At 38.2% G+C, this 25,731-nt stretch overlaps 1 long non-coding RNA gene across 3 annotated transcripts in view; it reads right to left on the bottom strand.

Annotated features, from left to right (window-relative positions):
• Positions 1–25,731, bottom strand: part of LOC149127691 (uncharacterized) — a 405,872-nt gene that overhangs the window by 77,128 nt on the left and 303,013 nt on the right. For 2 of the 3 annotated variants that reach the window (XR_016229786.1, XR_016229785.1), the window contains 2 exons: positions 18,650–18,693; positions 909–1,032 (listed from right to left, as the gene is read on the bottom strand). This is a non-coding gene — a long non-coding RNA (uncharacterized LOC149127691). Of the gene's footprint in view, positions 1–908; positions 1,033–9,291; positions 9,415–18,649; positions 18,694–25,731 lie in introns of those variants that run through there. The other variant, XR_016229787.1, reaches the window with a different exon arrangement.

The following is a 25,731-nucleotide window of genomic DNA, read 5'->3' as shown; positions in this document are numbered from 1 at the left end:
AAACTGTGCTATGGTGTACATGACACTTTGCTATTCAGATACCACATGAAACATTAACCACTAATTTAAGCTTTGGATCCATATCAAACGGCTATGTAACTAATGATCCATCGAAAGCAATGTTATCCAATAGAAATAAATGTGAGTTTCACATGCAGGCCATATATGTAATTCACAGGTAATTGTAAATTTTGCCGCAACATGAAAAACAATTAAAGAAGCAGGTGAAAGTAACTTTAACAAATATTTTATTTAACCTGATATGTGCAAAATATTTTTGTTTCAACATGAGATATGTTACTTTTTTCTTTCTTGGTTTTGGACCAAGTCTTTGAAATCCAGTGTGCATCTATTAACAGCATGTGTCAGTTTGAACCAGCTACATTCAAGGGCTCAGTAAGTTCCTGTGATCCATGGCTGCTTCCAACTCTGGATTCCTCACAAACAGAAACAGAGGTACCCAGCGCCCCAGTGCTATTGTAGTGGAAGGTCTAGCTTTTCTACGTTTCTTCTTAATAGCCATTCCCTAACAGCTTCAGCCTTTTCCTGTTGCAGTTAATTAAAATTAGGTTGTCTCATTGACCCTTGGAAACTGAGAAACAATTCTGCCAAGATATCAGTATCTCCAGGAACAAAAATGAATGGATACAAAATTAGTCCAGGCATCCATGGTCCAAATTCTCAAACTTAAGCAACAGAGCAAGAAAATTTTCCATCTCCCTTAATCTTATAAACTGTGGATAGCTAAGCTGTAAACATAGTCCCTGAATATCCTGTCTTTGGTAGAGTTTTTTATTTTACTTGAGTTTTGTTTGTTTTTGTTTTTTGATCCTGTGAAGGAATAATGGTGGAGCTCAGCTCTGTATTGTAAAGTGCCACCTGCATTTGAGGAAGATTAAAATTCTTACCTAGGTCCAGGCTCCACATTCACTGCCTGATTCTTGCAGCTCTCAAACCCAATTGGAAAGGAGAATCTATTCCAACAGAGGGCGCCCCGTGGTCCAGGAAGCATAGATGATGCTCCATACAAACCTGCACGGTGTTATTTAAACTGAATTAGTTGGCAATATTTTTAAAATTCAAGAGATTTCAAAAGAATTTCATTCACAATTTTTGAGTGTGAAACATTAGATATGCTGACTGAAAGCTCCAATTCTTGCATTGGATCCTGGCTTTATAAACGTATATCCCAACTCATTCTTTTGATTTGAAGCATTGAGTGCTTTGCAGTCATGGGAACCCCTTGCTAGGTGTGTTTGTTTTACTGGATTTGGAGTTCTGAGCACAGCCAGGGCCACAGAAAACCTTTCCTTTTTACTCACCCTGTTCATGACTTAGCAGCAGCTGGCCCCTGCCTCTGAGCTGATACTCTTACAGCAATGGCACTGATGACTTGGCCTGCTATAATTTTTCCATAGTCACCAAAGTGCACATGAAACAAATTCAAGATTAATCTCTGCCACAGAATTTGTTCAAGAATCTATAACCATGTTATTATTGAATTATATGTGAAATGAAGCACTAACTCTATAAAAAGACATATCTTTCTATTAGTATTATATACAAATCCTTATGTATTATATGGTGAATATTGAGTTTGCACCTAGCAATTCGATAATATAGGTCTCAGTAAATTTCCTTGAAAACTGTGCTTCCTGAACCTCAGATTTTGTTTTTAAATCTTAAAATTGCTTCTCTACTGAGGTTGTAGGGAAAAGCTTGACTATTGAGGTCATATCTCCATTTTGAAAGGCTGCCTATATTAATTTTCTAGGGCTGCCATAACAAATTGCCAAAAACTGGGTGTCTTGTAACCATGGTAATTTATTCTCTCTCAGGTCTGGAGGCCAAATGTCTGAAATCAAGGTGTGGGCAGTAACACTTCCTCCAGAAACTCTAAGGGAAATTACATAAATTGCATCTTCCAGTTTATATTATATGCTGTTGAAGATATTTGCATTTAAACATTGGAGTAAAAAGGACTTGGGTTCAAATCCTAACCTTATCATAGACTAGTTGTGTGGTCTTAGGAGTTTCATGTCCCTGAGCTTCAGTTTCTTTCCTGCAAATTAAGTTTAATTGAAGTAATCTCAAAAGCTTGCTTGATGATATAAATGAGGTGAGGTTTATATGCCACTTGGAAAAGAGCCCGTCCCATAGAAAACTCAAACAACTATTCATACTCTTTATTATTGGGGATATAATTTTTAAGTTGTCTTATAGAAAAAAATATAGATCCTTTGGAACTATGTCTATAGTTTGATATCTAATGCCATGCCATGATGTACAAGCAAATGCTTAAATGTATCAAATATTAAATTAATTGAAACTCATGCAATTAGATTTAAACTATAACTATTTTTAGGAATCAATATTAAAAAACTCTTATACGATTATTTTTACCAAACTATTGTTCTTTGTTCTCTATAGGATAAGTATACTGATTTCTAAAAATATCAAAGTCAAAAGAACAAATTAGCTATGCAACTTTGCATGAATGCTCTTTTTACATACTGTATCTTTCTCAATGACATAACTTTAATTCACTTTCCTTAGTAGATATATATCATATAACCATAATCAGTGTGATTCTGCTGCTAAATCCATTAATATCTCACTTGATTTGCAAAATTCACCATATATAACTGTGGCTTGTGACCTATTAGAGGATCATGGAATAAATTCAATGCAAGGCAATAAGAAGTTTTCAAAAAGTGAAATACAGTAGAATAGAATAGAAAAGAGTAGAATACAACACAAATACAATATAATACCATCTACGAAAATGAGTAAGGAAATGTGAGAATAGGTATTGTTTTGTGAATTGCTTGTTTCCATTTTATATGTACATACACATAAATAAATCTGTGTTCTGATGGGCAATGTAAAATCGATCTTTCACAATTATAGGATTCACTGACTAGTACACATTCAGTATAGATATCATATTTGAGGAGTCTTCAAAAAGTTCATGAAAAAGTTATGCATGGATTTCAAAAAATTGTTTTGCTGCAAAATAAACTTATCTTTTAGTTTCATTTTTCATGGACTTTTGAAGTACCCTTAAATTATGTTCCACGTTGAATTTGATGACAACTTTTGACTCTAATTATTTTTATTTTTTTTTACTTTCTTATTTTGAAGAATTTCACACCTACAGAAAATTGAGAAAATGTCATAATGGGCACAATGCTCTTTATATGACATCACCACTTATTTTTGATGCATTTGGATTCTCTCTGTTTCTTCTCTCAAGCACATTATTATTCTTTATTATGAGCCATTGAGAGTAAATGCTCAATATATATCTTCCCAGGATATTCTCTAACTCTAACCACAGAACTATGACCAAATTAAAACACACTTTATCTAGCAAACAGCAAATGCTAAAGTTTTGACAACCTTCCCAATAATGTCCTTTTTTTTCGGTCCAAGATCCAATCCAGAATTATTGAATACATCTAGCTGTCTTGCATGTTTTATCTCCTATAATTCTAGAACAGTTCATTAGTGCGCAGTGCAACACAGCATTTTATAATGCCCTATAAAACTTCACCGAATGGTTTAATTATCCTTGCCTAAATCCATTATTGCTATGGTGGAAGGAAACTTTTTCATACACTCAAATAATACTTACATAAATGCACATATTATGAGGCTTGTGACTTATATGTTTTATTTGTAATCCTTGTAATAGATGTGAATGTCAATTTCTATTATATAAAGTCAATATCTATTATATAACTTAATGAAGTCATTAGTACAGGGCCTTTTAGCTCTGTAAGCTTCAGAGTTTGGGTTTCTACCTTGAGGACTTTCAACTAAATCATTTGTGTTTCTGATAAGCATTGACCTAAAGTCTAATTTATCTAAACAGTTAACCCTGCTCTCCGTTAGTAGTTATTTGAATTGAATATCCTTTTCCATCCTTTTATTTTCAACTTATATGTGTCTAGATCTTAAATGGATCTTCTACAGACAGTGAAGAGTTTAATTATGATTTTTTTTTAGTTTTCTTGTTTTTTTTTTTCAAGATTTATTTTATTTTATTTAAAAGAGTTAGAGAAAGGTAGAGAGACAGAAAGAGAGAGAGAGAAGGAGGAGAGAGAGAAAGAGAAAAAGGGTCTTTCATCTACTGGTTCACTCTCCAACTGGCCACAATGGCTGGAGCTGAGCCGATCTAAAACCAGAAGCCAGGAGCAGGGGTCCAAGGACTTGGGCCATTGCCTGCTGCTTTTCTCAGGCACACTAACAGGGATCTGGATCGGTAGTGGAGCAGCTGGGACTCAAACCAGCTCCTGTACGGGATGCTAGTGTTGCAGGACAGGGCTTTAACACATTCTGCCATATTCTGCCCATCTCTGTCTTTTGATTAGAGTTTAATTCATTTGTGCTTAAAGTAATTACTAATAAGGAGAATCTTCTGTCATTTTACTATGTGTTTTCTATATACTTCACACCTTTTTTTTCCTCTCATTTCCTGCAGTACTGTCTTTTGAAGTTAGTTGATGTTTTGAAGAGAAACATTTAAATTGCTTTCTCATTTCCCTTGTGTTTGTTCTTTAGCTATTTTCTTTGTGCTTGCCATGGGATTATATTTAACTTCCTAAAGTTACAATATTCTAATTTAAATTTATACCAACTTAATTTCATTAATATTCAAAACTTTGCTCTTTCAGCAATTCTATTCTTGCTCTTTTTATTGTGATGTCAAAAAATTACATCTTTATACATTATATGTCCCAAAGCATAAAGGAATATTTTTAATGCATAATTTAAAGCAGTTACAAAAATATTAGCTTCTAGATTAATTATTGTATTTTTGATCTCTTAACCATATAGAAAAGAAAAGGTAGAGTTATAAACCCATTTCACAAAGATACAAGGTTTTGGCCAGCGCCGAGGCTCACTTGGCTAATCCTCCACCTGAGGCGCCAGCACCCCGGGTTCTAGTCCTGATTGGGGTGCCAGATTCTGTCCTGGTTGCTCCTCTTCCAGTCCAGCTCTCTGCTGTGGCCTGGGAAGGCAGTGGAGGATGGCCCAAGTGCTTGGGCCCTGCACCCTCATGGGAGACAAGGAGGAAGCACCTGGCTCCTGGCTTTGGATTGGTGCAGTGCGCTGGCCATGGTGGCCATTTTGGGGGTGAACCAACAGAAGGAAGACCTTTCTCTCTGTCTCTCTCTCTCTCATTGTCTAACGCTGCCTGTCAAAAAATAAAAATTAAAAAAATATAAAAGATACAAAGTTTTATAATTGTCCATATGTTTGCCTTTACTGAGATAATTATTTCTTCATCCAGTTGCAAGTTGCAATCTAGTGTCCTTTCCTTTAAACCTGCAAGACTTCCTCCAGAATTACTTTCAGAGCATACCTTGTAGTAATGAATTTCCTTAGCTTTTGTTTAAGTGGGAGTGCTTTAATTTTTCCCTCACTTTTGAAGGACAGTTTTGCTGGGTACAGGATTCTTGATTAGCAAGTTGTTGTTTGCTTTTAGGAATTTGACTATATGACCCATTGACTTCTGATTTCCAAAGTTTCTGATAAGATATAGAGAATCATTTGTATATAACGAGTCACTTCTCCTTTCCTGCTTTCAAAATTCTCTGTTTCTTCTTTCAACAATGTGATTAAAATAAATCTACTTGTAGGTCTCTGAGTTTATTCTACTTGAAACTCACTGAACTCCTTGGTTGTTGTTATCCTCATTTATCCTCAAATTTGGGAAGTTTTCACCAAATATTTTCAAATACCCTCTCTCTGCCTATTCTCTCTTCTCCTTCTAGGACTCACAGTGTATATAAATGTATATGAGTGAAATTGACATTTTGATATTTAATTTTTGTTTATAGCCCTTAAGGAACATGATTTTTCTACTCACTACTTATTGAATTCTTTATTTGGTGGAGAGTTAAGTTTTCGATTATAAAATAAATTAAAATATGTAATTGTAAAGATTAAAAGAAAAAAGAAGGAGGAAGAAGGGATGGAGTGATACAAGGAGATAGGATAGGGTGGGAAGGGTCATTATGTTCTGATGACTCTATATATGAAATACATGAAATTTGTTCCCTTTATATTAATTTTTTTCAAGAAATACTGTGCATGATGATGTTCCATGAGTACTTTAGGCTCAACTGACTTTTCCCTAATCTTTTTACTCTTCTACTCCATTAATATCTCCCACCTTGTCTTTAAATTCACTGCTTTTTTCTTCCCACCAAAAATTTTCCTTTGAATTTCTCCAGAGTTGTTTTTTCCATTTCAGTCATTACATTTTTCAACTTCAAGATTTCTTTACTGTTTCTTTTTAGGTTTTCTGTCTCCTTAGTTATATATCCATGTGCTTATGCATACTTTTCTTGACTTTTTTCATGTTTTCCTTTAGATTTTTGAACATCTTAAAGGCAGTTGTTTTAAAGTTTTTTTCTAGTATATCTGTCATCAGGTCTTCTTCAGGAACAATTTCTATTGATTATTTTTGTTTCCTGAAATGGTCAGACATTTCTGTTTCTTTTTGTATATTGTGACTTCTGCTGTTGCAAACTGAGCATTGGAATTTAATCATGGGTTAACTATGAAAATCATATTTTCCCCATTTCTCTGTTTTCTGGTTTTTGTTTCTATGTTTCTGTTGTGAGCTGTCTTTGTGCTTACTACCAGCCAAGGTGCAATCTTCAGTCCTTCTCTTTTGAGAAAGGCATTTCTGAGCCTGGGCCTTCCCTAAACATTTGTGGTAAGATTTCTGATTTCTGCCATATGTGTGACTGCTTTTGAATGTCCTAATCTTTAATGTCTGACTTTCAAAATGTAAAAATAGAGCAATAAAGTGGCATTGAGGTGACCACACTTTAAATCTTTGAGCAGTCACTTCAACCAGCAAAAGAGGCACTTGCAACAATGAGAGAGAGGAAAAAAATGTGGCCACAACACCTTTGTCTATTGCTCTGTGATCAGAGGCAACAATCGATGATTAGAACACAGATCCCCAATACTTGGAGGGCAGACTTGTTTGCCCAGGTGCGCATCGTCAATTTACCCCAGAAACTCATGTACAATTGCTTACCACAGAGCTGAGGGGATGGGTAACTACTATTGTGCTAAAAGCTTCTATTAATTAGCATTAACTTCAATTTACTGTTCAAGTCTTCTCCTCTGGATGTTTCAAGACTCACTAGACTCCAGAGTTCCAAGAGTTTCATCAGATTCTGCTCATGTAATTGCTGCCCAGCTGAAGAGAGAGGTTTATGGTGCTTCCTAGTCTGCCATCTTCCCAGAATTCTCCTCTGCCTCAATTTTTCACACTCTCTGTGCTCATATATTTGGCTGTGACTTTAAAATACCTCCCATTAAATTGGTGGAGTATATTTCCCCATCATGAGTTTAGTCATTTGATTTCAGCTGATGACTCAAGCAAATCAGAAGTTATAGAATGCCAATTCTAAGACAAGTTCTTAATATAATTCATGAGTTTCTAATTCAGTTCCTTAAACCTTTGTTCTCACTATCATAACACTACCAGGCTGGTCCCTGGGGGAGATTGGGAAGATGTCATACAAAGTTCAGCTTTCTAGCTATGTCCAGTAGTAATTATCCAACCTCCTAATGGGTTAGTGAGTGCAGCCAAGACCAGCAACTCCTGTAAGCCAAGCCTAGCCTAGAGCACTTAAGCCCTAGTCAACCCGCAAACTCCTGAGTTAAATTAAAGCCCATTATTTTACAACCCTGAGATTTTGTGGTGAATTTTATCATAGCAATATTGTAGCAAAACTAACAAATGTACAGTCTCCTACACATTATTTTGCATAACTTTCTAATGTTTGCAATTTATGATACACTTATTTTTCTTTGTTTCTCCATTGCTATTGTTCTACCAAGCTGATTTTCCATATAGAAATTTGTCCTGCTGTGTTTCTGTAACACTTGTTATAAAAGTGCACTTTCAAATATAGTGCATTGCAACATTGTGTAAGTCTGTCTCTCTCTCTATAATTAATTGCCTCTCTAGACTCCAACTTGGTTATGAGTCATTAGAGCTGGAGAAATATTGTGGCAGATGGTGAATGGCACAGGCTTTGAATTCAGACAGGCCTGGTTATTTGCCTCCTTTAGCTGTAGCAATCAGGTCATATGCTTTAGCCTCTTTGATTCTCTTTCTTTATCTACAAGATGCATATTATAATCAGCTTATAACTTTCATGACTTTTCTGAGTATTAAATAAATTAAGATGGTTTAAGAGTATAGAACATGGTTGGCATTCAATAAATGCCAATTGTTATTAATATATATTATTGATTTTTACAAATATAATATTTTAACAGATTGTAAAATTTTTCAAAATACTGAACTGGAAAATGAGAAAATAGAAAAACAGGGGAAAGAATCTACCATATAATCATGATTCAGACTATTTTAAAAATAATTTCAATGCATTTTAGGGTAAAATAGATTTCTGAATTCTGATTTTAAACACAATGTTACATTTTTATTTTTCCTTTTAAAAACAGGATGATTATTTTTGTTGTGTTGCTTCAGATACAAAGATTGTGAAGATTCAGAGAGAAATAAAAATCTATTGACATAGATTAAAACTCTGGCATTTTTTTTTTAGACAGGCAGAGTTAGAGAGAGAGAGAGATACAGAGAGAAAGCTCTTCCTTCCGTTGGTTCACCCCCAAAATGGCCACCACAGGCGGCACGCTGCAGCCTGCGTACTGTGCCGATCTGAAACCAGGAGCCAGGTGCTTCTTCCTGGTCTCCCATGCAGGTACAGGACCCAAGCACTTGGGCCATCCTCCACTGCCTTCCCGGGCCACAGCAGAGAACTGGACTGGAAGAGGAGCAACCAGGACAGAGTCCGGCGCCCCAAGCGGGACAAGAACCCGGGGTACCAGTACTGCAGGTGGAGGATTAGCCTAGTGAGCTGCGGCAGCGACCATAAAAAATCTTTTTTTACGTAGAAGATTTTTTAAGTTAAATTAGCAGGAAAACATGCTTATAAAATACAGGTTTTCCATGTTTTTTCACTTATTTACTTATGTTTACAGTTTATTAGAAACATGATAAAATTAAAATAGATGCTGTAATAGAAACTTCCTGGGCTCTGACATTAAAGCAACCTGAAGATGAACCCAAGCTACTTCTTTGCTACTTAGTGAATTAGAGACTGATGCGAAACTTTTTGAGACTTGGTTTTCTCAACTCTTACTTATGCATATGTTTTTCTTCCTTGTGTTATTATAACAGAATACCTGGGACTGGGTAATTGTCAGAAAACAGAAATTTATTTTTCAGAATTCTGGAGGCTGGGAAGTCCAAGATTGGACACCAACACATTTGGTGTCTGGAGAGCGCTGCTGTCTTTATCCAAAATGCTTCCTTGCAGCTGCGTTCTCTGGAGGGCACCAGTGCTGGGTCTGGATATAGGGGATTGGACAGAAGGGCAAAAGATGATTGTATGATGTCTGAAGGCTCCTTTACCAAGGGCTTGATTTCATTAATGAGGAGGGAGCCCTTATGATCTAGGCTCATCCTAAGGGCCCCACTCTTCATATGTTTCACTGGAGAATAAGTGTCATTGTGAATTTTGAAGGCACATTAAAACCGCAACAGCACAATTTTGTTTTCTTCACAGAGGATTGCTAAAAGAATTGTCTGAAGTAAAAAAATTAGCACGCCATGTGGCATACTGAATGACTGGCCCCAATCCTTCATCCCCTCACCTTTTCTATACATTTGGCATGTCCTCATCCTGTGTTGAGTGTAAAGGAGCTGAGTGTAAACTGCTAACAGAGTTTGGACTTGGCCACAACTGGCTTTGGTCAAGTGGCATATAGAAAAATGTGACACATGAGCTAGTTCTGAGCCTAGGTCCTTAAGGGCCCGGGTATTTCTGGTTGTACTCTCGTGCTATTGCCTTGTCATGATAGAAGCCTGCTAGTTAAGAAAGAGAAAAGATACATGGAGAAGAATTGCAGCTGATGCTTCATTATTCTTCACCATAAAGTGTGGTTGCCCAGCAGAAACTGGCTTAGGTCAGCAGAACCACCATAATTGACCAGCAGATACATGAAAATAGATGACTGTTCTAGGCCTCTTGGTACTGGGATAGTTCCTTATACAGCTATGGTGTGTTACAGGCCAACCAACACAATGAATCACATTGCAGCTAACACATAATTCTTATTTGATAAATATTAATTCTCTAATAACATAATAGTAGATTTTCAACTTTCTATTTTGTTCACATAAAACACTAGAGAGAAATGCGTTTTTATTTTACATGATTTGTTTAGAAGGACAGCTACTAACAAATTTGTGAAATAAAATACTAAATACAATTTGAAGACAACAAACTTGAGATCAAAGGTCTGATCTAGTCAAGGTCAGTATCCTGCCAATGACCCCTAATCATAATGCTGCTCACTAAGCCATTGGGATATTAAAACATAGTATTTAAATACCATGAACTAAGTATGCAATGAAATTAATTCATACCAATATTTTAAGCCACAATAACTATTAGGAGGGTAGTATATAGTTTCAGGGATTTTGATATAGGTCCCAATATACTCTAAATACACCCTTTAAAATACATCAGCCAGTAAAATATATTCCATTTATTTCCCACCCAAGTGGAATATAAAAACCACAAGTAGCAGGTGATAGATTCGTGTTTCACTAACATAATCCTCCACACAACTCAGTATTCTCAAAAATAATCCTTATAGCTTAAATGCCTGATACCTGAGCACTTGGAGTGCTCTTTTGATTGGCTCTCAGCTTTCTCTCTTCTACCAAGACACACAATGAAAAACTCATGTCAAATCTCTCAGGGTCCCTCTGAGATGCAGAGGAAAACAACTTTTTCATGAACCCTCCCTGGAAGCACTCTTCAATTTGGTGTCTGAAAATGCCTTAGGCAAATATTTCCACTTCAGATCCAGAATGAAAGTCATTGTTTTGCCTTGAATATTTCCTTTAGCAACATAAATATGTACACTTTGACAAATAAAAATCAAAGGAAGCACTTATGTAAAAAAATCTCTGGAAAGTACTCAGCAAAGCTGCATTAAGTTGATTGATTTCCTCTCAGAAAATGTGAACCAAGGGACAGATCTATGACTTTTAAGTGTCCCATGACAGATTTTGCAATTAGATACTTCTTTACCTAATTCTTTCTTTGAAAACTGTCATGCTAATTTATATCTTTATGTATTAGATTTGTTAACTTTAGCATTCAATTTGTGATTGACATGTACTATGTTCTTATAATCAACACTTTTTCTATGTTTTGTGTGTGTGTGTGTGTTTTTTTTTTTTTTTTTTTTTTTTTTTTTTTTTTTTTTTTTTTTTATTTGAAAGAATGGCGAAAAGAGAGAGAAAGAGATGGATCTTCCCTCCACTGGCTCACTCCCCAGATGCCTACAATAGCCATGATTGGACCAGGAGAAAACCAGGAGCCAGGAATTCCATCAGATTCTCCCATGCGGGCAGCAGGAACCCAAGCACTTGAATCATGAATTGTGGCCTTCCAGGCATATTAGCAGAGATCTGGATGGCAAGTGAAAGCAGGACTCATTCCCAGGCACTCACACATGAGATGTGAGTGTTTCAAGCAGTGGCTTAATCTGCCACACTACAACACCTGCCCCGGGATGCACTATTTAAAAAATGTTCACTTGCCTCTCAAATGTTAGGAGGATAGCTGTAAGAAAGATTTAGGGCTGGCGCTGTGGCTCACTAGGCTAATCCTCCGCCTTGCGGTGCTGGCACACGGGGTTCTAGTCCCGGTCGGGGCGCCGGATTCTGTCCCGGTTGCCCCTTTTCCAGGCCAGCTCTCTGCTGTGGCCAGGGAGTGCAGTGGAGGATGGCCCAGGTGCTTGGGCCCTGCACCCCATGGGAGACCAGGTTAAGTACCTGGCTCCTGCCATCGGATCAGCACGGTGCCATTGGAGGGTGAACCAATGGCAAAGGAAGACCTTTCTCTGTCTCTCTCTCTAATTGTCCACTCGCCTGTCCAAAAATAAAAAAAATTAAAAAAAAAAGATTTAGGCACTATCCATTAAACTTTTTTTCTTTTCTCTTACGCACTACAGTACACATTAAATGAATTCATTCATCAGATAAATTTTGTGAAAAGACATCAAGTGTCATGCACTGTGTGAGTTGCTGAGGAACTGACACTCTCAATGGGGAGTTTGACAGTGATCAATAATCAGATAAATTAAATAAATATAAATAATGTATAACAAGCAATATGAAAGAAAGCTTTCTGGGCTAATACAGAGTGATATAATAGGGGGCTGACATAGTTTGGAAGCATGATGAAGGCTTTCATGTGGAAGTGATATTGACTCTGGTAGATCAAAAAAAAAAGGTGGAAATTATCCAGGTAAAAATTTCATCAGGAGAGTATTTCCAGCTGGAGCAAGAAGCATATCCAAATTGAGGTGCTCATTTGAGTCCCTGCATGAGGAAGGCCAGTGTAAATGGGAGAGCATTAGTGATAAGTATGACATGAAACGTGACAGGAGATGAGGCATTGAACTAACAGACTAGGAGGTCCCTGGGCTGGAAGTCTACATGCAGGACGTGTCCCTCTAGGTTGGCGCTATAACCTTCCCATCACACTCTGTACTTAGCACGATGAAACTTCGGAAGTGTTATCAGTAAACTCTCTTGTCCTCCGCCTTCCAGGAGTGTTCAGTTAGAGAGAGGTACCATCAGGAGACTGGGTGATGAAGAAAGAACATAAACTTCTACCTGTTTCCTTGCTACACCCTGGGTTGGTGGCACCTGTCTTCTACTTAGGTCTCTCATGGTGGTACACTTGTTTCTCTCTCTCTCTCTCTCTACCTCTCTCTCTCTCTCCCCTCCAACCCCCATAAACTACCCTTTGCCTCTTCAACTTGAGAAAGTGATAACTTCTTGTTCCTGCCAACTTCAATGCTTTACAATACTTCATCACTTTCCCTTAACCTGGCCTACATCTTTAAATAGTTTTTTCTTCATTAAACCCTTCTTAATTTTTCACTTGATTAGGCTGTCTGTTTTTTCCCAGGCTCTTCACTGTTGGAGTTTTATACATTCGAAATTGGTTTTCCGTCCTAAAATCAATAAAATGGGAGTTTCAAGTTTAAATATACACAAGCTCACAACCATCCACAGGAAGCCAAAAGCTAAGTTGCTACTCAGATTCACATATTAAAATAACTCACTTGGCTGAAAATTGAAATTAGACTGGAAAGGGTAAGAATGGGAGATTTGATATTCTTATAGTTCAAGCAAGACATGACAGTAACTTGGATAGGATAATCATGGTGAAAACATGTTGGTGAGTTCAAGATGAGAAAAAGGGTTTGAAGGGTGGACTGCCACATGTTGCTTTATGCAACTGGATGGAAGGCAATAGCATTGACTGATTTGGAGCTCCTGGAAAATTTCCAGGTTTGCAGATGGCAACCAGGCATTTGCCTGTGGATGTGTTGAATTTGGGGTGGCTTTGAGAGAGCCACATGGAGATGTGAAACAGACAGTTAGTTACACAGATCTGAAACTCTAGGTAAAGGTCAGGTCTTAGAGATTTATATTTAGGAGTTTTTGACATATGGGTATGATTAAAGCTGAGGTTGTGTGTGAGGTTTCCTACAGGGTGAGAATAAGGCCCAGGCCCAGACCTAAGGAACTCCAACATATGCTGACCAGTTAAGGGAAAACAAACGAAGGAGCATAAACAGAAGGAACTGCAGAGACAGAGGAATGTGGTGTCACCGAAGACAAGAAAACACAGTTGGTAATACAGTGAGAATTATATTTACTCTCTATTTGAAAGAGATGTTGAAATACATAAAAATACCCTTCTTACTGTATCACTATAGCCTCTTGCCTTTTTAGGGAAAAATATTGTCTATTAGAGGAAAATGTTTTAGATACCTAATGACAATTTCAAAATCCTTGATTCCTATATAGACCTTTTTTAGTATAAACTGATCTTGGTGATGGACCTAGGTTTTATGTTCTTATCTATAATAAAGTTCAATGCTGTTACTCCTACTTCTGTGTATTATTTCTCATTCCAAGAAAAATTATTAAATTGGATCCAGCACTAGGAATTCAAGTGCCAGATCACTTAAGTTTTATTCTAGTAAGCTTCTTCTCACACATCAAAAAAATGACATGTAGAAGTTAAGTGACTTTTGTAAGGTCACACACTTAGTAAACAGCAGAGTGGGTTTCAAAACTTATGAAAACCATTTCTCATTGTCAACAGTGAAGACTACTTCAAGGTCACCTTGTCTGTGGCTCATGGTATCAGAAGAAACTCATTCTGTTCTGACATCCCTCAAGTTGGGGATAAGCTGTTCACCTACTAAAAACTAAGGTCATAGTTACCAAAAAATAAGCTTATTTTAGTTCCTCTGTTTCAATTAGTTATTTCCAGTTCATCTAAGGATCTGTGATAGCAGCTGGTTTTGCTCTAAGGGAGAGTAGGTGCCACATTAGAACACTCCACTCATAATGTAGAAAGTTTGGACTACTCTAGCCTTAGGCCAACAAATTTACTGCCACAAATTAATCAAATAAACTCATGCTACCTTGAGTTTTCTGCCAGGGTTATGTTCTCAATGATTTTATAGAAGCTAGTTGATAAAATCACTTCATTGACTTAAGGACACTGTTGTACTGAAGGAAGGCTGTGTGGCTTTTATTTCACAAATAAACAAACATTATCAGGATGTGGTGAATTGAAGTTTATCTCAGTTTCTACACTGTTGTAACCTATGTTACACTTAAGTGGAAAATTTTCATCTCATTTTAACTCTTATAACAAGTTAATCCCAGTAGCAGCTATAGTTGGAAACAAAATGAACTAAACAATCAGGAAAATTTTGGCTCGTATTAAAATCCAAGTTAATACATGTAATTGGTGAACCCTGAACTGATAGATAATAGAATGAAAGGCAGATATCCTTGAGTCTTACTACCGTCTACTGGTTGTCATTATTTTAATAGCCTGGTGCCATTGCCAAGTCAAACTAACACTGACCATCGTCTCTCACTTTGCCTTGGAAAATCGTCAAATACCAGGATTTTTCCAAGCCTCCTAGAGTTTAGTGCCCATCTGTTCTTAATCAATAAAAAGACTCAGGAATAGAACGTACCATGAACCTTGAGCAACCCCACCTAGGGGGCTAAGGTCTTGGCCACTTGTCCTGGGATTATTTTTCCTTCATCTGCGAGCATATGGTATTGTTAAATTGTCATGAATACCACATGATAGAGAAGACCTAGAACATCCAAATCTCAACAGCTAATTCATATACATTATAATCAAAGAAAACAAAAGAGATGTATTAAACTCAATAGACTATATAGTGAGAACTGTGAGAATTTTTGAGTGCTTTCTATTTTATAACATTTCTGTAAGAGGAGTGCCCTGATTGTGAAATGAGAAACTCAATTGAAAGTTCTCTCTGTCAAACAAGGAGACAATTCAAATCAGGCAAAAGTAATAGAGACCAGCTTCTGAAATGGGGACAAGCTGATAACTGAGGGGGGGGGGATTTTCCAGGTCTGCTCTGACCATTAATCTGAGCTTCTTATGGCTGACATAACAAAGTCCCTCAAGCTAATTTCTGGAGGCTTTAAGTCCAAAGTCAGGGTACCGACAGGATTGTTTCCTGCTGAGGGGTTTGAGTGAAACTGTTTCATGCCCCTCACCTAGCTCCTGGTGAAGCACATCATTGCTTTTCCCTGATTTGTAGATGTTTCACTTCAATTCTGTCTCTAAGTATCGGTGGCCTTCCTGTGCATCTGTCTCTTCTCTTCCTAACAGGACACCAGTCATCTTTAATTAGAGACACACCCTACTACAGAATTACTTCATCATTACTACTTACATCTACTACAGTCCTACTTCGAAAATAAGATATGATGTTCTGGAGTTTAAGATTTTTTTTTTTTACAGGCAGAATTAGACAGAGAGAGAGAGAGACAGACAGACAGACAGACAGACAAATAAAGGTCTTCCTTTTTCCGTTGGTTCACCCACCAAATGGCCGCTACAACTGGCGTGTTGCGGCTGGTGCACCACATCGATCCGAGTCCAGGAGCCAGGTGCTTCTCCAGGTCTCCCACGCAGGTGCAGGGCCCAAGGACTTGGGCCATCCTCCACTGCACTCCCGGGCCACAGCAGAGAGCTGGACTGGAAGAGGGGCAACTGGGACAGAATCCAGCGCCCCCACTGGAACTAGAACCCGGGGTGCCAGCACCACAGGTGGAGGATTAGCCTAGTGAGCCACAGCACTGGCTTGGAGGTTAAGATTTTAACTTATCTTTTGGGGAGAGGAGATACAACCTATAACTCTACTTAAGCATTTCCAGAATCTTGCCAGAAAATCACTGAGAAACCAAAAATCATATTTTTCACTTACCATTTTCTTAAAGACTTGTGAAATTTGTTTAAAATTTTTATGTAACATCTGATTTAAAAATTGCACATTTTTAAAGATTTATTCATTTGAAAGTCAGAGTTACAGAGAGATAGAGAGACACAAAGAGAGATCTTCCATCTGCTGGTTCCCTCCCCAGATGGCTACAGTGGCCAGCACTGGGCAAGGCCAAAGCCAGGAGCTTCACCCAGGTCTCCTACATGTGTAGCAGGGTCCCAAGCACTTGGCCATCTTGGCTGCTTTTCCCAGGCCATTCACAGGGAGCTGAATCTAAAGTGTAGCAGCCATGACATGAACTGGCACTTGTATAAGAGGCTGGAATGGCAGGCAGTAGCTTTATCTACTATGCCACAACACCAGCCCCAGATTACAGCTTTGACTCACTGCATGTTATAAGGAAACCATTAACTAATTATTTGTAGTCTGACAAGAAGGGAGTCACCCATGATCTTCTTCTAGATATTCTCTAAAATAAATCATTTAACCCTCAGAATTATCTTGCATTACTCATCTCCCATCATGGATCATTATGCTATCCTTTGCAAGTACATCAATCAATGCATCTTAAATATTCTAGACAATCTGATTCCCCCTTAATATGATTGATGTAACTGACAAAGGTAGTTTCTGCAGCTACATGTGGAATTCTTGGAAATCCAGAGATAGCCAATTTAAAGTAATATATAGTGCTCAAGTTTGTATTTAATGAGCCAGATTATTGGGTCTGTTTGATAGAGTCTAGCTGACAGATTAACAAACATGAGTTTAAGTCAAACCACAGAAATATTAGAAAGTGTATCCTGCTCATAAAACAAGCTTGATTCAGTAAAACAAGGCAAAAAGTAGACTAGCATGTCTTTACCTAATATTGAATTACGGGGTACATCGATGTGCTCTATTCATCTTTCAGTACTGGTGCCTAAAGAATCTTGGCAAGGAGCTGAGAGCCTAACACCTTCTGGAACGCTATTCCCCTGTCAGCAGAGGGATTTTTCCTTTGCCAAACTCAGTGCCAAGTGCCCAAACCTAACTAATTGCAGACCTGATGCTCTGTAAGTTAAAGTCAAGGAATCCCTTGACAGTCTTCAAGACCCTGACTCCTCTCCTGAAAAACAAAAGGTCAAAGTGAGACGCATTAGCGGGTCTGGCTGCACTCAGACACCAAGAATAGCAGGATTTGCCTGATTAGAAAGCTTGGGCAGTCTGACTTTTTTGCTCAGATATAGCCAAATGTGCTGGAAAGGGAAGAGGTAGGGCAAACAAGGTCCCCTGTGAATCTCTAGCTGGTCTCTCATCACTTCATGCTTCTCAATCTGCTCACCAGTAAGCCTGAATTTCACCCAGATAACCAAGGTTGACTCACTCTACTTGTCATTTTAGTCCTCCTTATCTCTGAGTTCTTGCACTTTCACTCTCTGCTGCTCCTCATGTCTTATTTTCTGAAAAATGCCAGTATATCCTTCAGAACTTCAGCAAGTATGGTTCTTTTCAAAAATGGTACAGCAGGGGCCAGCACTGTGGCACATAGCAGGTAAAGCCATTGCCTGTGGTACTAGCATTCCATATGGACACTGATTTCGTTCTATGCAATGCTACCTTTAAAGTAAATAAATAAGTCTTTAAAAAATGGTACAATTGCCTCCATCCATGTGCCATGTTCCTTCTCTAAGCTATCAGTGGCTTTCTGTACTTGAATCTCTCTCAGTACTCACCACAGCAGACATTGCAATTAGTTGAACAGCTTATTATTTTCATCATTGGATTTTAATCTTTGAAAACAAGAACCCTGTCTTATTTCCCATGATAGCCGCAGTGTCCAGGTTATTGGCTGTTATATAATGAGTTTTCAGTTTATTGTACATCTATTGAATGAATCATAGAATGGATCCTCATTTTGGAATAGAAGATCAGTAATTTATTTCCCCCTCTACTACTAACAAGCTTTGGTATTTCAATAAATTGTGATCATTTTTGTCCCACTCATGTCCTTAACATTGTCAGCCACCATGAAATACACTATTTCAGACTTCCATTCCATTAGTTTGTAATTTTTTCCTGTCAATTCTAAAATTGGCATAAATACATTTGATTTCATTTCCTAAATGCCGACAACAGCATCAGCTGGGTCAGGACAAAGTCGGGAGCCAAGAACTCAACATAAGTCTCCCATGTGAGTAGGAGGGAACCAAGTACTTACTTGAGTCATCACCTGTTCCTCCCAATGTGTTCATTAGCAGGAACCTGGAATCAAGAATAGAATGAGAATTAAAAACCAGGCATTCCAAAGTGAGATGTGGGCACCCCAGCAGCATCTTTTTTTAAAAGATTTATTCATCACTTTGAAGTCCAGAGTTACACAGAAACGGAGAGGCAGAGAGAGAGAGAGAGAGGTATTCTATCCGTTGGTTCACTCCCCAATTGGCCACAATGGCCAAGCTGTGCTGATCCAAAACCAGGAGCCAGGAGCTTCCTCCAGGTCTTCCCATGCATGTGCAGGGGTCCAAGGACTTGGGCCATCTTCCACTGTTTTCTCAGGTCACAGCAGAGAGCTAGATTGGAAGTGGAGCAGCTGGGTCTCAAACCGGCACCCATGTGAGATGCCAGCACTGCAGGTGGCAGCTTTACCTCCTATGCCACAGCACTGGCCCCATCCAGAAACATCTAAACAACTCCAAACACCAATAACTATTGATCTTTGGAATGACCAAGCATCTGAATATGTAATTATTTTGTGGGAAATGTAGTACATCCGTATCACATGTCATGTCCATACAAAATCTTCCCCTTCCTTTCCTTTCTACCAAGTGTGTGGAACATGATGTAGGTGGACACAGTCAGGGATTACCCACTTTGGTCTAGACATTCATAAGTCTCTTGAAAATTTAAGCTATCTTTGAGATAGCCAGTAGCCTGTTAGTTCCTATACCTAGGACTATTTGGTTGTAGCCAGTTTTTAATTATTGTCTGACTTTACTAAGCAGTTAAATTGAGTATTAGAACATACTCATGTAGGTTTCAATGCAAACATTACTGGATCATCACAACTATATGTTGAGTTTCTGCAAAGATAAAGCTCTTTTTCTTCTCTTCTTATTTGTGCTTGAAGGTCACACAAATTCACTCACAATGGCCCAGTGGTCTATCAATTTCCTCTATGGTTTTGATGTTTGCTCTAGAAAATATTAAGAGCAAAGATTTGTTTCTAGGGGTGCAAATTTGGGGCGATGTTAAATCACCATTTGGGACATGGGTTCCAGAGTGCCTAGATTCTAGTCCCAGGTTTGGTTCCAATTCCAAATTCCTGCTAATGCACATTCTAGGATATAGTAGGTGATGGTTCAAGTGGTCAGGTCCCTGCTACCATATAGAAGATCTGGCTTGAGTGTTGGGCTCCTGGCCTTAATTTGGCCCAGCCCCAGCTGTTGTAGCCATTTGAGGAGTGAACCATTGGATGAAAAATCCACCCCAACTTTCTCAAATAAATAAAATTTAAGAGAGTAGTTGCACAGACAAGTACTGCTAGAAGAAAATCTTTTCTTACACAAGAAAAAGCAAAGTGTGTTTTGGTACATCCTGGTTTTTAACATTAGAGTAAAAGTTATCAAATTTCATCAAATCTAACACTTCCCTAATTGGCAAAGGCAGCACAAAATATGTAATTAAAATATATTTGGTGTCTACTGAACAACCATTCAGGAATATGTAAAATCAGATGAAAAAAATGATAGATGACTTTATCAGTCTCTAGAGTCTGCCCCAATCTATAGTATTGAAGAAAAACTTTAACAATGTGCACTTAACTGTTGATTTATACATATGGGAAATATGCCACAATGAATTAGAGAAATAATCATTACAAATATATGGACATAGAAACTATAGAAGCATGTAAAATCTATTCCCATACAACTAAGAGGGTGACATAGAAAAGAAATTCAGGTCATGTGCCAGGCTAACAAATACACAGATGCATACATGCATGCAGGTACATTTACATACATAGACACAGAGATACATGTGAGCATAGAACCCACAAACACAGATACACAAAAACACATGCACTTGCACTCACATGAGTTCTTGAAATGAAAAGTCAAGAAAATTCCAAATACTTTTTATTATTGCCTGACTCACACTGCCAACAAAAACTTTTCAATGTAATTTGTCCTCACCAACATAGATGACGGATTTAAATAACAGAGTAGCTTTAAGTTGGAAGGCAGGAAAAGCCATATGGTGGAATGGAAAGAGTCTGGCACTGAGATTTAGGAAAGCTGGGTCCTAATCTGGGAATCCATGAAGTGATTTGTGTATCAAACACTGGATTTAACTTACAGTCAAGATTGCAAAGCCTTTCCAGGACCTTGCCTTCCATTGTTTTACTTAGACTTCTTCATTTTTTAAAAATGGAATGTGAAATAGTCTAAGTTTTGTTGGAATACAGATAAGTTAGTCCTTTTGTCTTTCGCCAGAGTCCTGCCTATATCATATAAATGTTTAAGTTTGTGACTCTTGATTTAAATATCTGAGTATAAATTTCGTAACTGTTATATGCTGTAGTGGTGGCATAAAGAAATCAATTCTGATATTCTGAGAGAGAAAAAAAAACTACATTTTTTAGACCAATACCCCAGTCTCTGAGCCAATCAAGAAAATGCAAATAGTTTACAAGTGAACCCTCCTGTTCACTAATTTTGTGATAAAATTCATTCTGAAAGTCATTGAAAGAAAGCAATCTGAAATAAAAATGACAAGCTGATAAAGAATCCCAGTTTCAATACACCAGCAAAACTTCAAGTAAATGTGGTACTATTACTATAAATCACCACATGTTGGCTGTTAAGCGCAACACTGAGATCAACTCTAAAATGAAAGAATATATAAAAATCCAAAAACAGACCTTGGGATGGGCATGAGCACAGTGCTGGGACCATGAGACCTCTATCAACAGTAGGGAAACCATTTCATCTTTGCAGTCTTAACATCTCTCTTTATAAAGTAAGGAATTTGACTATACAATCATTAAATTCTGGCTGCAACAATCTTTAAAAGACTACTGCCAGCAGCAATTTCCTTCAACCTGTGTATTGTTAATCCTGCTTCAAGGAATTTGTCTAAATGAAATCCATGCTTGATTTTCATTCATAAGGAGCTCTATGGTCTACACAGACTCTAATTGGACAATTAGCATTGTTTCAAAAGCACCAGCTTAGTCTCCAAATGAGATGCCCTCAGTATAACATGCATATCTAATTTCTTCTGCGACTGCATAAACTTGGCATGAAAAGCAACCCCAAACGCTCCTCGCAGCTTTTATCACAGGCTGTTCAACAAATGTCTTCTGTCCACTTGTCCGAGGAAGCTGATTAGACAAAACAGTTGGAGGAGATGCAAAAACGAACATTCATGCCTTACCAAGGGAATATAAAAGATTGCTAACATGCATGAATATTGATACAAAAATAGCTCCTGGAAGAATTGATACACATATCTTTAGTTATAACATGGTTAGGAGGGGCCAGCATTGTGGCATAGTGGGTTACACTGCTGCCTGCCATGATAGCATCATATATGGGCACAGGTTCAAAACCTGGCTGCACAACTTCCGATCCAGCTCCCTGCGAATGTGCCTGAGAAAGCAGAAGAGGATGGCCCAAGTGCTTGGGCCCCTGAAACTATGTGGGCATCCCGGGAGAGACTCCTGGCTCCTGGCTTCAACCTGATCCAGCCCCAGTAATTGCAGCAATTTGGGGAGTGAACCAGTGGATAAATCTATCTCTAATTCTGCCTTTCAAATAAATAAATAAAAATACTTTCAAAAACTCATCAGGTTTGTGGCATACAGCAACATAGAGGCTAAATTTCCACTACATTATGGAGATATGTGTAATTTTTCAGTTTTCAGTTAAATATATCTAGTGCAGGCTTTGAATGAATACAAAATTCCTCTCGGTAGATTTCTCAGGAAATTTCTCCAGAGCAGATCTGCTAGAAATATCAGTGACCAGAAATGTCCAGAGGTCTTATGAGCCTCCCATTAGAAAAAATAATCGGCCAGTGTCGCAGCTCACTAGGCTAATCCTCCGCCTACGGCGCCGGCACCCTGGGTTCTAGTCCGGGTCAGGACTAGAACAGCCGGATTCTGTCCTGGTTGCTCCTCTTCCAGTCCAGCTCACTGCTGTGGCCCGGGAAGGCAGTGGAGGATGGCCCAAGTGCTTGGGCCCTGCACCTGTATGGGAGACCAGGAGGAAGCACATGGCTTCCTGGCTTCAGATCAGCACAGCGCACTGGCCATAGCGGCCATTTTGGGGGTGAACCAATGGAAGGAAGACCTTTCTCTCTCTTTCACTGTCTAACTCTGTCTGTCAAGAAAAAAAAAAGAAAAATAATCATATCTTGGAAGCCTTTGGTACTCTGTTACTTATTCTTAGGGTCAATACTTCCCTTAAAATATAGAGCAGGATTTCCTCTTTTGAAAAATGTCTATTGAGGAACCTGGCCAATCTCTTAAGTGGGTTGTTTTGCTGTTGTGGAGTTTCTTGTTCTCTTTGTATATTCTGGTTATTAATCCTTTACCTGTTGCATAGTTTGCAAATATTGTTTCCCATTCTGTCGGTTGCTCTTCACTTTCCTAACTGTTTCTTTTGCAGTACAGAAACTTCTCAATTTGATGCAATCCCAATTGTTAATTTTGGCTTTGATTACCTGTGCCTCTGGGGTCTTTTCCAAGAAGTCTTTGCCTGTGCCTATATCTTGCAGGGTTTCTCCAATGTTTTCTAATAATTTGATGGTGTCGGGTCGTAGATTTAAGTCTTTAATCCATGTTGAGTGCATTTTTGTGTAAGGTGAAAGGTAGGGGTCTTGCTTCAGGCTTCTGCATGTGGATATCCAGTTTTCCCAGCACCATTTATTGAATAGACCATCCTTACTCCAGGGATTGGTTATAGATCCTTGATCAAATATAAATAAGTTGGCTGTAGATGTTTGGATTGATTTCTGGTGTTTCCATTCTGTTCCACTGGTCTATCCATCTGTTTCTGTACCAGTACCATGCTGTTTTGATTGCAACTGCCCTGTATTATCTCCTGAAATTTGGTATTGTGATGCCTCCAGCTTTCTTTTTGTCGTACAAGATTGCTCTAGCTATTCGGGGTCTCCTGTGTCTCCATATGAATTTCAGCATCATTTTTTCCAGATCTACGAAGAAGATTCAACTCACGTTTAATCTATAAATTGCTTTTGGGAGAATAGGCATTTTGATGATATTGATTCTCCCAATCCATGAGCATGGAAGATTTTTCCATTTTTTGGTATCCTCTTCTATTTCTTTCTGTAAGATTTTGTAATTCTCATCATAGAGATCTTTAACATCCTTGGTTAGGTTTATTCCAAGGTATTTGATTGTTTTTGTGGCTATTGTGAATGGGATTGATCTTAGAAGTTCTTTCTCAGCCGTGGCATTGCCTGTGTATACAAAGGCTGTTGATTTTTGTGTATTGATTTTATATCCTGCTACTTTGCCAAACTCTTCTGTGAGTTCCAATAGTCTCTTAGTGGAGTTCTCTGGGTTCCCTAAATAAAGAACCATATCATCTGCATAGAGGGATAGTTTGAGTTCTTCCTTCCCAATTTGTATCCCTTTAATTTCTTTTTCTTGCCTAATGGTTCTGGCTAAAACTTCCAGAACTATATTGAATAGCAGTGGTGAGAGTGGGCATCCCTGTCTGGTACCAGATCTCAGTGGAAATGCTTCCAACTTTTCCCCATTCAATAAGATGCTGGCTGTGGGTTTTTCACAAGAGAGGGAGGAGATGTACAATTTGGGACATGCTCAATTGGACTTGCCCCTAATGGCAGAGTTAGAAACGTGCCAGGGGATTCCAATTCAATCCCATCAAGGTGGCTTTTACCATTGCAATTTCACTAGCCAAAGTGATCAGTTTCAATTCACAATTGATCATAATGATAGGACTAAGAGTCAAAGGGATCACACAAACAAGACTACTGTCTGCTAATACCAACTATAGAATTAAAAAGGAGAGAACCATCCAATATGGGAAGCTGGATACACAGCAGATTCCTAGAATGGCTGATGTCCTAAACAGCACCCGGCCTCAGAATCAGCCCTTAAGGCATTCAGATATGGCTGAAGATCCCATGAGAGTATTTTACGCATGGAAAGCCAAGACACTCTGGCAAAAAACAAACAAACAAACAAACAAACAAACACACACACACCTAACTGAAAGATCTCTGCAAGTGAAATCCCATGGAAAGAATGGGCCATCAAAGAAGGACGTACCTTTCTCTGAAGGGAGGAGAGAACTTCCACTTTGACTATGACCTTGTCTAAATAAGATTGAAGTCGGTGAACTCAAAAGGCTTCCATAGCCTTGGCAACTCATGACAAGAACCTAGGGTGATTATTGATGCCATACACAAGAGTGTCAATTGTTAAGTCAACAACTTTTTATGGCATCATTCTCCAAAACAAAGTTAGCCTAGTCCTCATAAATCTAATGTCTTCATTCATGGTTCTCTATGGTTCATCCTCATTGATCTTTCCAACTTCCTAGTCTTTCTCTTTTGAGGGCTTGCTAAGCCAATATCCCCAAAGTCCCACAAGCTGCTTCATGCCACCATATCACTTTCTTCTATCCTGTAATTCTTTCCACTTTGCATAGTGAAGATTTACTCTTCCCCTATATCTCTGTAAATATGATTTATTTGTGTCTACTTTCCCGGAGGGCTTAGTTAATTCTCTTCACAGTAACATCATTTTTAGGTCTTTAGTAAGGCACCTGTCAGTCCTAATGCATTGTAGTGAGTAATTATAGAAGTCAAATCCCTCTCCTCAGTATATACAAAGTAAGTTTCTTAAAGGAAAACCTTTTTTGATTTGTTTTGGTTGATTTGAAGCCTCACATGGAATCTGTTGTAAAGTAAATGCCTATGAAATTTCTGCAGGGTTGATTAATAACTGACCATCTGAATGAATGAATAAATGAATATATAAATAAAAAGATCCAAGTATTTCATCTGAATCAACTCCTAGGTTGGTCTCCTCCTCCCTCTTTAGATTTCTTGGTCAAGAGGAAATTCTTTGAGACCAACTTGAAAAGGATATTAATATCAAATATTTTAGAAAAGTCAAGGGCCTCATGAACTTGGGGGCATTTTCCAGCCATATGCTTTTCATCTCCTGGTTCAGCTGATATAGTATGGAAGTAATTGAATGGCTACTCTTTTTTAGGATGTCAACATACATTTATCAAATTT

This window comes from Oryctolagus cuniculus, chromosome 2 (assembly GCF_051225735.1).
Source record: "Oryctolagus cuniculus isolate XC-2025 breed Fujian yellow rabbit chromosome 2, ASM5122573v1, whole genome shotgun sequence".
In the NCBI taxonomy this organism is placed as follows: domain Eukaryota; kingdom Metazoa; phylum Chordata; class Mammalia; order Lagomorpha; family Leporidae; genus Oryctolagus; species Oryctolagus cuniculus.
Note: the sequence above shows the minus strand (reverse complement) of the source record. Positions and strands in the feature narration are given on the sequence as shown.